The 14206-nt window shown below is 37.6% G+C and overlaps 1 protein-coding gene across 5 annotated transcripts in view; it reads right to left on the bottom strand.

The window, feature by feature from the left end:
• The window catches only part of grik4 (glutamate receptor, ionotropic, kainate 4), a 439025-nt gene that overhangs the window by 318946 nt on the left and 105873 nt on the right, over positions 1 to 14206 (bottom strand). For 4 of the 5 annotated variants that reach the window (XM_046863059.1, XM_046863058.1, XM_046863061.1 and 1 more), the window contains one exon: positions 215 to 301. The gene's annotated coding sequence lies outside the window, so the exon portion shown is untranslated. Of the gene's footprint in view, positions 1 to 214; positions 302 to 8214; positions 8261 to 14206 lie in introns of all 5 variants that reach the window. The other variant, XM_046863060.1, reaches the window with a different exon arrangement.

Below are 14206 nucleotides of genomic sequence, written 5' to 3'. Positions count from 1 at the left end.
TATTGAGGCCTTGCCAGATTGAGTGCACACAGTCATTTAAGAAAAAATGAGCCAAAAAAAGAGATTCACGTAAATAATTTTTCCTCAAGCAGTTGTCGTTTAAAAATGTTATTAAATTAGATAAGAAGGCAAAATAGACACATTTTATCTAATGGATGCCAATATATTAACTGGATATCCACACAAGCTTGGTAAAGATAAAAAAGCATCATACCTTTTATCTCCAAAGCCAGGAAACTTTACTTGATCTTTAGTGGCTGCTGTTAGTTTCTAAGCAGCATCTCACATCATGGAAAAGAGCCTGTGGAGAGATGGCAAGAATGTGATGCCCCATGGTGATACACTACCCACTCTAGCTCATAGCTCATATCACTGACACATCATAATTAGAGTAAATCAAGTATGTCTTTTGCATACTAATCAAGTCACAGTTTAGATATCAGTGATTCATTTGAGTGCTTTAATTGGGCACTGATGGCTTTGTACTTGACCAATAGCATAACATGCCAATTACACATTAGCAACCTCCCTTACACACAGCCAAACATTTTAAACAGGAATATAAGCAGCATAGCATCAACCAACCATAATATGAATTAAATGAATTTTATGGTGTTCTTGGCATACTCCAAGCACCTAGCAGAAAGCATCCATGATCTTCAAAATGTAACAGTTTGCTAGAAGACAATCAGCCTTGTACAACATGAATTAGTGAACTAGTTATCCGGTCTTTTCAAGCTGAAAAGCATAAAAAAACATGTTTTTTCTATTTTCTCTACATTCCCATTTTTTATATCATATAATATTATTATTGTAGTATACTCTATTCTATATTCTGTTTTGTATATTTCTTTTATTAGTTTTTTGTGAAATCTTTTCTGTCTCATAACCACATGATCTATTGCATGGTCAAACAACAGTTGATTTACTGGATGAGCAGCGTTTCAAACATGCTTATAGTTAGTAAAACTGTACTGGAAAGTTTCACTGTTTTCTTTGCTCCACTTATCTGTGTTTGCCTTGTAGCAAATTCAAGCAATAGTCCTACTAAAACAGTTATTGCAGTATAGTTATTTATTCTCCAGCCGACATGGCAAACAGTACATTTTTCATTAATTCTGGCTTAAAATATGGAAGCTTGCCAGTTGATTATGAAAAGAAATAAGTATGACGTGTACCTTTTAAAAATCATTGTGAGCGATCTAGCTAGCTTAATAACAAATGTGGCTTTTTCAGGACCTATTTCTATTCACAAAAGTGAATAATAAAATAATAAAATTGGCATGGCTGTATTTACCTAAACTTTAGCATAATAGTGCTCTTGCTTATACGAGCAGTACATGTTCTACATTTTGATTTACATGTACAGTAGAGTCAAACATTTAGACACACATTATACATTAATACTGAAGACATCCAAACTATAATGGAACACATATGAAATGATGTGCTAAACATAAACCCATAATAATATTTTAGATTTTAGATTGTCCAAAGTAGCTATATTTAACTTTAATGACAGCTTGAAAAGCTCATGACATTCTCTAATCAGATTCATGAGGTAAGTCACCTGCAATGGTTTTCAATTCACAGTGTGCCTTTTCAAGATCTCATTTGTTAATCTTGTCTTCTTGATGTGTTTTAGACCATCAATTGTCTTATGCAGCAGAAGAATGGGTAAAGAATCAATAGCCCTGTAAGTGCTACTACAAATACTTTACAAATCTATATTATGACAGTAAAAAGAAAAGAAAAACCACAGTCTATCATTACTTTAAAAAATGAAGGTCAGTCAACATGAAAAATCTCAAGATCTTTAAATGTATTCCCAAGTGCAGCCTCCAAAACCACCAAATGCTATAATGAAACCGGCTTTCAGGAGAAATAGAAGACAAAGGAAGGACCCAACAAGTACTCAACACCTCTGGTAACTCCTTCAAAACTGTAGCAAAACCATTCCAGGTGACAACCTCATGAGGGTGACTGACAGAGTCACTGAGAGGCTGTCAACAAAGCAAACAGCTAATTTGAGGAATCAAAAATATAAAACATATTCTGGGTTAGTAAACACATTCTTTATTGACTACATAATTCCATATTTGTTCTGTTATAATATTTATTATATTATTATTATTATTTGTCCTCTACATCTCCTTGGTCTTCCTCTTTTCCTCCTTCCTGGTAGCTCCATCCTCAGGATTCTCCTACTGATATACCCCATGTCCCTCCTCTGCACATGTCCAAACTATCCCAATCACGCCTCCCTCACTTTGTCCATAAAACGTTCTACATGAACTGTCCCTTTAATAAACTAATTTCTAATCCTGTCCATCCTCGTCACTCCCAATGAAAATCTCAACATCTTCAACCTCTACCTCCAGCTCCACCTCCTGTCTTTTAGGCAATGCCACGGTCTCTAAACCATACAACATCACAGGTCTCACCACAGTACTATAAAATTTCCCTTTCACTCTCGCATATACCATTCTATCACAAATCACTCCTACCACTCTTCTCCACCCACTCCACCCTGCCTGCACTCTTTTCTTTACTTCTCTAACACACTCTCTATTACTTTTGCACTGTTCACCCCAGGTACCTGAACTCCTCCACCTTCACCACCTCTTCTCCCTGCATCGCATCACTCCACTGCCCTCCCTCTCATTCACACACATGTACTCTGTCTTACTCCTACTGACTTTCATTCATTTTCTCTCCAGCTTGTACACTACACCCACCTCTCCAGGCTCTTCTCAACCTGCTCCCTACTCTCATCACAAATCCTTTTTACATTCTCTATACATCTCTATCAACATTCTCAAAGCAAATAATGTGTCTGTGGTGCTCTTCGTCAGCATAAAACCATACTGTTGTTCACAGAATTCTACACAATTTTGCAATTCAGTGAATAGTTACTGAGACTATGTTTAAAGAAAACCCAAAACTCAAATGGTTATACAGCCAGAAGATGTTTTTCTTTTTTAGTGCAGAGAACTGATGTATGCCTTCCTTGTATCTTGAGGGATGGACGGTAGAGCAGTGCTAAAAGCCTGCAGGAAATGCAATGCAGAACAGATTTTGATAAGTGCCTTCAGAGAAATGGAGGCCAGTCTGTGTAGTCATGCATGTTTTAAATCAGATTCAGGCAGCTACAGGAAACCAGTGGATGGAGTTCAGTAATCATGCAGATATGCAGACATATGAGTTGAAACACGTATGTCTGAGAGAGGAAAGGAGATAATGAGTTCAGTGTCATCAGCACAGCAGTGGTATGAAAACCCATGTGAGGTTATTACCTGACTGAGAAAAAGAGTAAAGAGGGATATAGAGAAAAACCAAGCACTTGCACTTGTGGGATATGAGTGAAGTATACAGAGAAGGGAGAGAATGTAAATATGGATAAGTAACAAAAAGAGGCAACTTTAAAAGTCCTTTAAAAGTCATGCAGTGCATTAATCCAGTCGCTAGCAGCTGGCACTCTCTCATTCTCTTCAAGTGAGTCCTGTCTTCTGTGTTGTCCCTCAACAAATTTTTCATGTCTTCTTTGTTTTCTCTGGCCATTCCCTCACCTCATTCTTATACAATTTAAGCTTGCCCAGTGTTCACAGACTAATTTATTTTAGTGAATTGAGAGGTACAAACTAGAATAGTGTCCCTGCTTGCCAACCTGCCATATTCTGTATTATTTACTGATACAATTCTTTCTTTGAGAGCAGCCTGGCATCAAAAGGGGTATTGTCTTGTGGCAGAGTATAAAGAGGTACTGACAGACAAAAGCTAGTCTAAAGCTACAGTCACACAAACAGTGACTCACAGCAACAAAATGAGCATAGTCCATTTCTTTTTTAATGAAATTTGTGAACCTCCAGCAAGCATGAGTGACAGCAAGCATTGGTAACATGTCCAGTGCTGCGACAAAGTTGAGAAAAGTTTGACTTTAGGCAAATGGTGCAGTAACTACTAAGTCAGGATGATAGAGCGGACTGTGTTTCCTGGGAGCTTCTAATTGATTTGTCTCCCATTGTCTATTTGGATACATTCTATACATTTAATATCATAATAATGCCTGTAAATCAAGCTAGTTTTATTTTTAAAGGTATTATCTAAACCTTATGGTAACCATATTGGCAGCACGCTCGAGTTTGAACTATGTTATCTCCCCTAAAAAAACAACAATGAGAAAACCAACCATAAAGTGTATTTATTTAATAATATTTGTTAAAAGTTTTGGAATCATGAAAAGTCTTGAATTAAATGAGATCCAACATAGTTTATAGCTTCACATCAACTACCGATGACACTGGGCTTTGTTGTAGTAACAACTCAAATTAACTGAACATATTCGGTATCAACATATATGCCATTTTCTTTTGAAGTTTACGTTATATCAGGCATTGGATATTGGGATATTTCATGCATCTGTAGATTTAATATCAGTGTTATGTTAACTTAAAAGAGCAGTAGTCTGCCCTTATGAATTGCAATGTTTCACTGAGCGCAAGAAAAATATTTGCTTGAGTGTGAAAACAGTTTTGTACAGCAAACCTTTAACAAAATAAAATATACCTTTATCATAAGTCCTCTTCAAAAATAAATTGTCAAGTTATTGAAAATTGAGATTACACAATACGACCAAATGTTTGTACATTACCTATACAGTAGGGGAGCCTTCCCCAAATGTTTGTCACAAAGTTTGAAGTACACATGCTCCTGGAAGATCTATGTACAATTTAATAGGCTCAAACATATTCCAGCATAACAATGCTCCTATGCACAAAGCAATCTCCATGAACACTGACTAAGCTAAAGATTGAGTATAACTGGTGACATGTTAGCAAGCAGGGACTTTAATCTAGGTTGTACCTCTCAATTCACCAGAATGAAGAAGTCTCTGAACACTAGGCAAGGTGAAATTGTATAAAAATGAAGTGGGAGAATGGCCAGAGAAGAGGAAAGGGGACATGAAAAATGACTTGAGGGACAGCACAGAAGATGAAACTCACTTAAAGGAAAAGAGGCAGTGCCAGCTTCCAGGTTAACACACTCAATGACTTTTAAAAGTAATGTGCATTGCCCTGACCTCAACCCTATTGAACATCTTTGGGATAAACTGGAACGCTGACTACACCCCAGGCCACCTTACCTGACATCAGTGCCTGATCTCACTAATCCTTCAAAATCGAATAATAAGCCTTTCCAGATGAGTGGATATTATTAAATGGAGGACTAAATCTGAATTGGAATGTTGGGACCACAAACCTTTGGTCATATAGTATTTCCAAAATAAATCTTCTAGTGACTTTTTGAATGCATTTGAAAACTAGACATTAGTATAAAAAAACACAGTTCACCAGATTTTACATGTATTTGCCAAATATCATGAATAAACTGATTACATGGATGTGTGCTTCATCACATAGCAATCCAACAAGAGCTTAGTTTATAAATTAAACTTTCGCTTAATAAACTAAACTATACTTATTACAATATCATGATATTGAAGACATCGCTCTTCATGTCTTGATAATGATATGAGAATTAAAAACGTCTCCAGGTTATGTATGTAACCATGGTTCACTGAGGGAACGAAACACTGCGTCAACAATGCTTTGGGAATACTGTCTAAGTTCTTAATCACGTGTGCAATCAGTCCAATGTAAAACGTGGTGTCACCGGTGGGGTAGTGTCACGACCAGGAAGCTATAAAGAGCACATGGAGTGATTTCGGTGCTAGCTTCTAAAAATGAAAGGAAGCGCTGCAGGGATGCCGGCAGTGTGGCCTGGAGACGCAGTGTCTCATTCCTCAGGGAACCATGGTTACATATGTACCCGCCCCTCTGTCCTTCAACCTAGCTGTGCTCTTCCCTGCCCAGTGTGGAAGATCACAGCTAGGTCGAAGGACAGAGGGGCCAGAAGTGGCACTGATCATACCCTGATCTAGGGTAAAGAAAGGCACTGGCCGAGCCTGGAGTAAACTTCAGGAATGAGGGGGCCACAGAGAGGGCCTGAAGATCCCCCACTCTCTTGAGAGAGAAAATGGAACACGGTCTTAACTGTGAGAAACCTCCAAGGCAACTCGGCCAATGGCCACTCCCCTAGGGGCCACAGTCTTTACTGCTCCGGGTGGACTATTTTGCCCCCTGCCTGAGAAGAATCTTCTATGGAGGATGTTCGAGAAGGGCTACTAGTTCCGCGAACCATAGTTTTCCTGGCCACCGTGAGGACGCCAGTAAGAGACGGACTCCATCCTGGCATACTCTCTCTAGAACTCCCAGGAGCAGTGCGACAGGAGGGAAGGTGTGCAGCCTTGGCCATGCCTGTGCCATGGCATCCAGCCCTAGAGGGGCTGGGGAAGTAAGGGAGAACCAGAGTGGATAGTGTGATATCTCTTAACTCGTGAACAGGTCCACTGGAGCTCCGTAAAATTTCACCCAGATCTGCTCCACCACTTGGGGGTGGAGTCACCATTCCCCGGGCCTCAGCCCTTGCCTCAAGAGGGTGTCTGCTCCCTTGTTTAGATGGCCCGGAATATACGCTGCCCTCAAGTAGAGAACAGCTTCCCCTGTGCCCACAGGAGGATCTGACATGCCAGCTTGTACAGGAGGTGTGAGCACAGAGCCCCCCAGGAGGTTGATATAAGAGACCACAGAGGTGTTGTCCGAACGGACAACACATGATGGCCTTTGAGGTCCAGAAGGAAGTGCTTCAGAGCTAGAAGCACAGCCAGCATCTCTAGGCAATTGATGTTCCACAGCAGATTTGGCCCTCCCCAAAGACTTTGGGCAGAGCGGCCACTCATAACCGCTCCCCAGCCCGTGAGGGAAGTATCCGTCCTTAGCTTTATGACGACCAAGAACTCCCAGCATGGGGCCCTAAGACAGGATCCTAGGATCTTTCCACACATCTAAGGGCTCGCCGCATGACCTTGATTGTACGGCGTGGATTGCCCTTCAGAGAGAACCCTCGGGTCCTGAGCCACCACTGAAAGGGTTTCGTGTGCAGAAGGCCAATTTCAACCATATAGGAACCATCAGCCCCAGCAGTCTCTGGAACTGCTTAACAATGAGTGACTGGCCTTCTTTCACAATGCTGATGGCCATAAGGATGGACGCAATACGGGATGGGGACAGCTGCGCACGCATAAGGATCGACTCCCACACAACACTTGAGTAAGTGGTTCTCTGCAGTGGAGAAAGCACACTCTTCTTGCCATTCAGCCGTAACCCTGTTTCCATCATGTGAGCAAGAACAACATCTAGATGCCGGGCCGCTAAGTGCTCTGATTTAGCTAGGATCAACCAATCATCTATATAGTTTAGGATGCAGACACCCTGAAGTCTCAGAGGGAACAACGCGGAAGCATTCCCAAAGCATTGTTGACGCAGCTCAAATTCCTGAAAGGGAACTGTACACAAAAACATGAATCTATTAATGCTCTCTTAGCAGTGATATCTATAACAGTAAAGACTTATTGGAAAGACTTGATTTTTCCAGCCAAACGTGAGTCTTTCCCAAACTGTTACCACAAAGATGGAGGCACACAACTGTATATGATGCCTTGGGATGTGGTAGCATCAAATTCTCCCTTTACTAGGAGACCCAAACCTGCTTCAGCATGACAATGCCTTTGTGTACAAAACAAGCTCCATAAAGAGAATGTTTATAGAAGATCTTGAGTGCCTGCTATAAAGCTCTGACTTTAACCCTATTAAACCACTTTAGGATAAATCGGAACGCTGACTGCACCCCAGGCATCCTCATCCTACATCAGTATCTGACTAACAATTATCCTGTGGGATCAATAAAGTATTTTGATTCTTTATTAACACTTTGGTGTAAAACATGTGCCAAATTAAACATACGGATCACGAATACGGATGATCCGCTGTGGCGACCCCTAATGGGAGAAGCCGAAAGAAAGTTATTAACACTTTGGCTGAATGAATATAAATCTCCACAAACACACTTTAAAACATCTTCCCAGAAAAGTGAAGGTTATTACAACAGCAAATTAAAATAAATGTGGAAATAAGAAACAAACACATAAATCCTGCTAATCCATGCTAATTTGTTCACAAACTTTTTTCCATATAGTATATGTGGCTGTTATGATTCTTCTCCGTATTTGTTAATCTGTTTGGAAAATTTGGATGTGAGATGCATATGATATGTGCACTAAATAAATACTTTAGAATATTTAGTAGAATGTCTCACCAAATTAGACCAAACACCTCACGTATGGGTTGCTATTACAGGATTCCTATGGTGACAGTGACAAAAAGCAGTGCAGGGTTAGAGTTAGGGTTTTTACCAATAATTATTTACCCTAATGTCTAATGTTAGTTACATCGATTTATATTTAAGGTAGCTTAATTTATGTATTTACTTAGTTACTGGATGTTTTGTTGCCAAATGAATGCCAATGAAGTTTTTTCAGCCAAATCCAACTTGACACCAGTACTTCAACTACTATTACTACTGATCTTACCAGCTAACCAGCTAATGGTGGCAGTATTTAACAACTATAATCACTGTTAGGTTTGTATTGTGTCTTGACTTCCACAAGAAGTCATGAAACATTCCAGAAAAGAAAAGCAATATCTAAAAAATACTAGAATCAAAAGAGCAGCAAGGGCATCAGGACAGAAGAAGTCACATTTTATTACAATTTGGTCAGGCAGATGTGAAGTTCGCAGGACAAAAGTGTGATAATGCATTTCCAATAACGATAATTACAACTCCATTAAAAAGCCTTCAACTACAATAAAGCACTGTCGATTAATTCTACTTCACACCAGAAGCAATTCTGCACACACTTTGTCATATTCCTTGTATGTTCCTTTTATTTGCAGTTTTATTTTTTTTTTTATTTATCTGATCGTCACTCCTACAATATGTGGGATACAGCTTTTATAATGTCGGTATTGTAACTGCTGCCAGTGAGCGAGACAAACCTACTACAGGCTGAAATATTGCGATGACATTCAGGGAAAAAAATGAAAGCATTAGATGTGCATTAAATATCTTTATATTTCATTTTTATTCCTTTACTACAGCACATCCGTCGTGCACTACTCATGTAAACTTTTGAGTGATCAGCAGAGGAAAAGCCCTATTTTAGTGAGGAAAATATTCCTAATTACAGAACTTTTTAATGAAAGTCATGCTACTTTTTACTTTTGTAAAAAAAAAAAAAAAGAAACAAAATCCTACATGTACTTGGCTGTAGTTAGAGTTCTGCCAATGCAGCCTTGTGGATCAGTGTGACATGCTACGCCTTAGCCTCGAGGAGGCCCCTCTCTCTCTCTGAATCACTCAGTTGCATCAAAAACAACGTAGTACTTCAGTATTCCTAACACATCTATTTGAAAAAAGCAACACCAGGGACCATTAGAAGCTGGGCAAGATGAGTAGCTGAACATGTAGGAAGCTGTATATTGAAAGCTCAAAAAACTAATGTACTGCATATTATACTACCGGGGGGGGTATAAATTATTATTTATAATTGAATAAAAATGGTCTGCATTCTCAGAGTGCATTGAACAAGAATAAAGAAGAAATGTTCCCTATCAGTGTTGCACAGAAGACAGATTAGCTTTAAAGAAGGCTATTCATATTCAATTAAATATTCTTGAAAAAAATAAAAAAGATGAACTATAGACACAAAGACAGGACTGCAATTCAAACTCCTTTTACTTCTTCATACATTATTTGATTGTCTTGAGGAAATGTATAATTTATTTCTCATTACATAGGAGATATTAGAATTTAAACATTCAGTGTATGTGAGGGAGGGGGTGTGTATATGTTATATGAAAAAAATGAGAGGTATGTGAAATACAAAGGAAAACATGATAAATATTGTATTGGTTTATCATCAATGAATTATTTCCACAAACAGCACCACAAGGTCCACTATCACCCCCTGTGTGGATGAGCTCTGTTTTGTAAATATTTTGTTTGTTTGTGGTTTCTCCATCCTTCTCCCTCAAATTCCCTCCACTGTTTATTGTTTTCACTATCACGGGCGAACCCTTTTTTGCATTTAAATGTAAAGGCATTTTTTTTTTACTTCTCCACCTTAATATGTGGTGTCTCTGTCTTGTCCTATTTCTGCATGCATGCAATACAGAATGGAGAAATGGGCTACCGCACTACTCCATTCCAGCTCCTGGCAGCAAATTTCAGCTAATTTGTTGTTAGCAAATGACTTAAAACAGATCGTTTTATACCTGTGTAAAACCTAAAGCAATTGCCTCGCTGATGCAGAGAAGAAAAATATATGGACCGACAATTATCTCATTTATACAACTGAGCAGTTGAAGCTCAAGGGTGCTCATGCCCGTCGGATCAGAAGTCCATCAGCCTGGACTGGACTGTAGATTTATGCAGTTAATCATTGTCTGGTTGTTATCAGGTGATTAAAGAGAGTAAAATGCTTCCTAGATTGTATTTGAGCTGATTGAATAATTCTTGTTTGCAGCTGCCTCTCTCTCTGTGTGTGTGTGTGTGTGTGTGTGTGTGTGTAAAATAGCTTGCCCCTACATTATTCTTGACATTGCACATACTTGATATAATATATTGCTCAACCAACCCAAATTTTAATTAGCAATCTATTGACTTATTTTAGATTTCAGCTCTTCCATCAAACATCACAATCACATACACTATAAAGACAAAGTATTGGACCACAGGACATTTCCAGCCATATGTGCTTCTTTCACAAAACTGTTACCACAAAATTGGAGGCACACAATTGCATAGGATATCTTGGGGTGCATTCGAATTAAACTTTCCCTTCACTTAATTTAGGAGACTCAAACCTGTCCCAGCATGACAATGCTTCTGTGCACAATGCAAACTCCATGAAAATATAGTTTACATGGGTTGGAATGGAAGATCTTAAGTGGCCTGGTATTGAGCTCTGACCTCAACTCTATTAGATACCTTCTGGATGGATTGCACTCCTAGCCTCCACACATTACTTTACTAACTCCATTGTAGCTGAATGAGCACAAATCTCCACAAGCACACTCCAAAATCTAGTGGAACATCTTCCAAGAAGAGTCATAGTTATTAAAACAGTAGATAGGGAGTAAATGTTAAATTGGATGTTAAAAAAGCACATATAGTGTGTCCCTAAATACTTGTCACTATAATTTAACATTCTCATCTGCCTACAGGCATCTATGTATTCTGACTGAAAGGCAAGTAAAAGGGTGGATAATAAAACAATCTCTAATCAGATTGGTCTCAACACAGGCCCTATATTTACACACTTCACATCAGTCTATTTAATATTGTGCTTGTTTGTATCACCTGTTAATGTCCTCACCTGGCCAAAATAACATTCCCATAGCAAGCTACATGGCTGAAGTCATGGTTCTCTGTCCTGCTGCAGTATTGTGGGAAAAGACCACAGCATGATCAGTCCCTAATTATTCATTATCCTTAGAAGATACCTGCTGAACAAATTCCTTTCATCCAAAAGACATTCATATAACTTTAGCACTAGCAGTGCAAAGTTCATTTGATGTGAAATGCTCAAATGATCACACAAGATTGTGGCTGTCAATTATTTAATATTATAATTACATCGATACAAAAATTTTAGAAGCAGCCACTTGCAGGTGGACTCCTGTTGTGATGAAAGAATGTTGAAAGCTTTGTTCACACAAATTATGCAAATTAGGTTTAGCCTAAATCACTTGTCATTATGTATTGTATACTGTGTGTATATATATATATATATATATATATATATATATATATATATATATATATATATATATATATATATATAAAATAAAATTTTATGGTTTATTTAATAAATGCAGATACATACAGGAATTTGGAACTTTTTGGAGAGAGAATTTCTCCAAAGAGATTCCACAACATTAAATCTAACTATAAAGTCATTTTTAACATTTTATTCACTGGCACATTGGTGTGGTTATAAAAAAATAACACACTGTGATCTATACTGCTGTACACAGCTTGTAATATTTTTATATAAAAGCATAGCCTGTTATTGTTCCTTTAGGCCCTGAAGTCTGAGTCGTGAATTCCTTTCTTAGGATCAAGCCCAAACTTTCTTGAACTATTTTAACTTCAGTTACCAGCTGCGAGCTCAGATGCACATACGCTAGCATATAGATAACAAATTAAAAGAGCACTGAGTCAAATTAAAAAACAAATTGTTATATAGTAGTTTTTGGATTAATTATTTTATAGAGACTTAAATATTTTTGGGTGTGCTCTCATTTCTTACTCTCATTATTCAAGGGGAAAAGTCATTCAATTATTGAAGTGGGTTACTCATTAATGTATTATTAGTATGTAATATTAGTAGTGTATCATTAATGTCATTTGTGGTATTAGCCAGTCGTCACAAAGTGTAAGGATTGTTTATGTATAGACAGTTGGCTGCTACAATACCTTCATCATATTACCTTTTTGAGACCTAAAATTTAATTGATATAATGTCTCAATCTTAGATGGACAATTATGCTAATAACCATGCTTTCTGAAAGCTCAGGACATCATCTTTAAAAAATGTAAAATAATGCTTTGATAGTCTGATTAATTGATTGATTGATAAAAAAAAAACACTGAGTAGACAGGCTACTCTGATTAAATAATCCATAATTACTACAATGTTTTTCCACTTTTACACATTCATTCCAAAACAAAATGAAAACAGCTTATAAATAAAGGGTTCTGTTATGATTAATAATGCATAAATGACTTAACTAAATGATCCATTAGAAAGGAATCTAGAAAGGATTATTGCAGCTTAGTGCAATCACCTTTAGTGTGATTTAATGCACGCTGAATTATAAAAATATTATAAAATATGCAATTACTATACCCGTGATGAAACGCATGTGTTGCATTGATGGTTCCCTGTTTTGTATTTAATGTTCATAAATGCTGTATGTCTATGATTTATACCAAAATGTATATTTTTTAAAGACAGGATATTTGAACCTGCTGTAAAGGATTGTATCAATTTATACATACAAGACTGGAAGCATGTCCAGAGTTATATAGGTTTACGGGGTACAAGGCAGAGAACAATGTAGACAGACTCAGACGCACACACTATGGATGAATTAAAAATGTAATCATGTCATTTGACGAGGGGAGAAAACCAAAGAACACAGAGGAAACCCTGAGTCAAGGCTGAGTTTTCATGCATACATCAAAGTTTACATTTGCAAGAGGCACACAGGTGGTCCTGGGAAATGTGTAAATTAAAATCTGGTCTACTAACTCAATAATTTAGTTGTATCATTCATTCTGACCCTTACAATAATTGTAAAAAGCTGCAAATAACAACATAACAAATTCAACACGACCAAGCTTTTAGTGTAGGTGGTGTGTTTTAATCAATAAGCATTTTTTTTGTTTGCTAATTGTGGTCTGTGTTTCTACTTCCTCTCAGCAGTCCAAACTACAAATCACCATGGCAATTTCGCAAACAAGGATTGACTCAGTAAGGAGATAATTAACCATCATAACACTACTGTTGTTTCCTGTTGCTATCATTCACCACAGTGGACCTTGCTTTAGGACAGAATTTTATTGGAGCCACTATTTCAGAGATGATATTTGTATATTTATTATCTCCTCTAATGCTCACAACTGAAATTGGAGTCAGCAACTCGAAGGCCCAATAAATGCTTTAATGGCTACAATGAAAATCCAAAATACTACTGTCCACATTTAAATGATAAATAAATGAATAAGTATTATAAAAGTTTGATTATGTGGGGGTCCATGGAGTTTATTCCACAGCTCCTTGGCAACAAAAAAAAAAACACAGAGAACTTCTGCTTTAGAGGTTTACTCAGTAGTAGTGGTGTCCGACTCTTAGCATGCCAAGGCACCAAACACAAACAGGGCTGATACTGTCTAACTGACCACAATATAATTTCTTACAGTATATAATTACTACATAGTTATTATTGGACATTATAATACTACATACGTTTTTTTTTTTTATTATTATTATTATTATTATTATTATTATTATTATTATTATTACGTCCTTTAGATAATGTATACAGTGTTGTTAGACTTCATTTTTAATTAATAGAATTGCAGAGTGAGTTGAGGCAAATTACATAGCAAGCTGCAGTCAGCTTCACCGATCTGCAACCCACCAGTCAATCTGTTTTGTGCTGCCAGGCCTAATGACCAG

Source organism: Silurus meridionalis, chromosome 12 (assembly GCF_014805685.1).
Source record: "Silurus meridionalis isolate SWU-2019-XX chromosome 12, ASM1480568v1, whole genome shotgun sequence".
In the NCBI taxonomy this organism is placed as follows: Eukaryota; Metazoa; Chordata; class Actinopteri; order Siluriformes; family Siluridae; genus Silurus; species Silurus meridionalis.
This window is presented reverse-complemented; position numbering and strand designations above follow the sequence as displayed.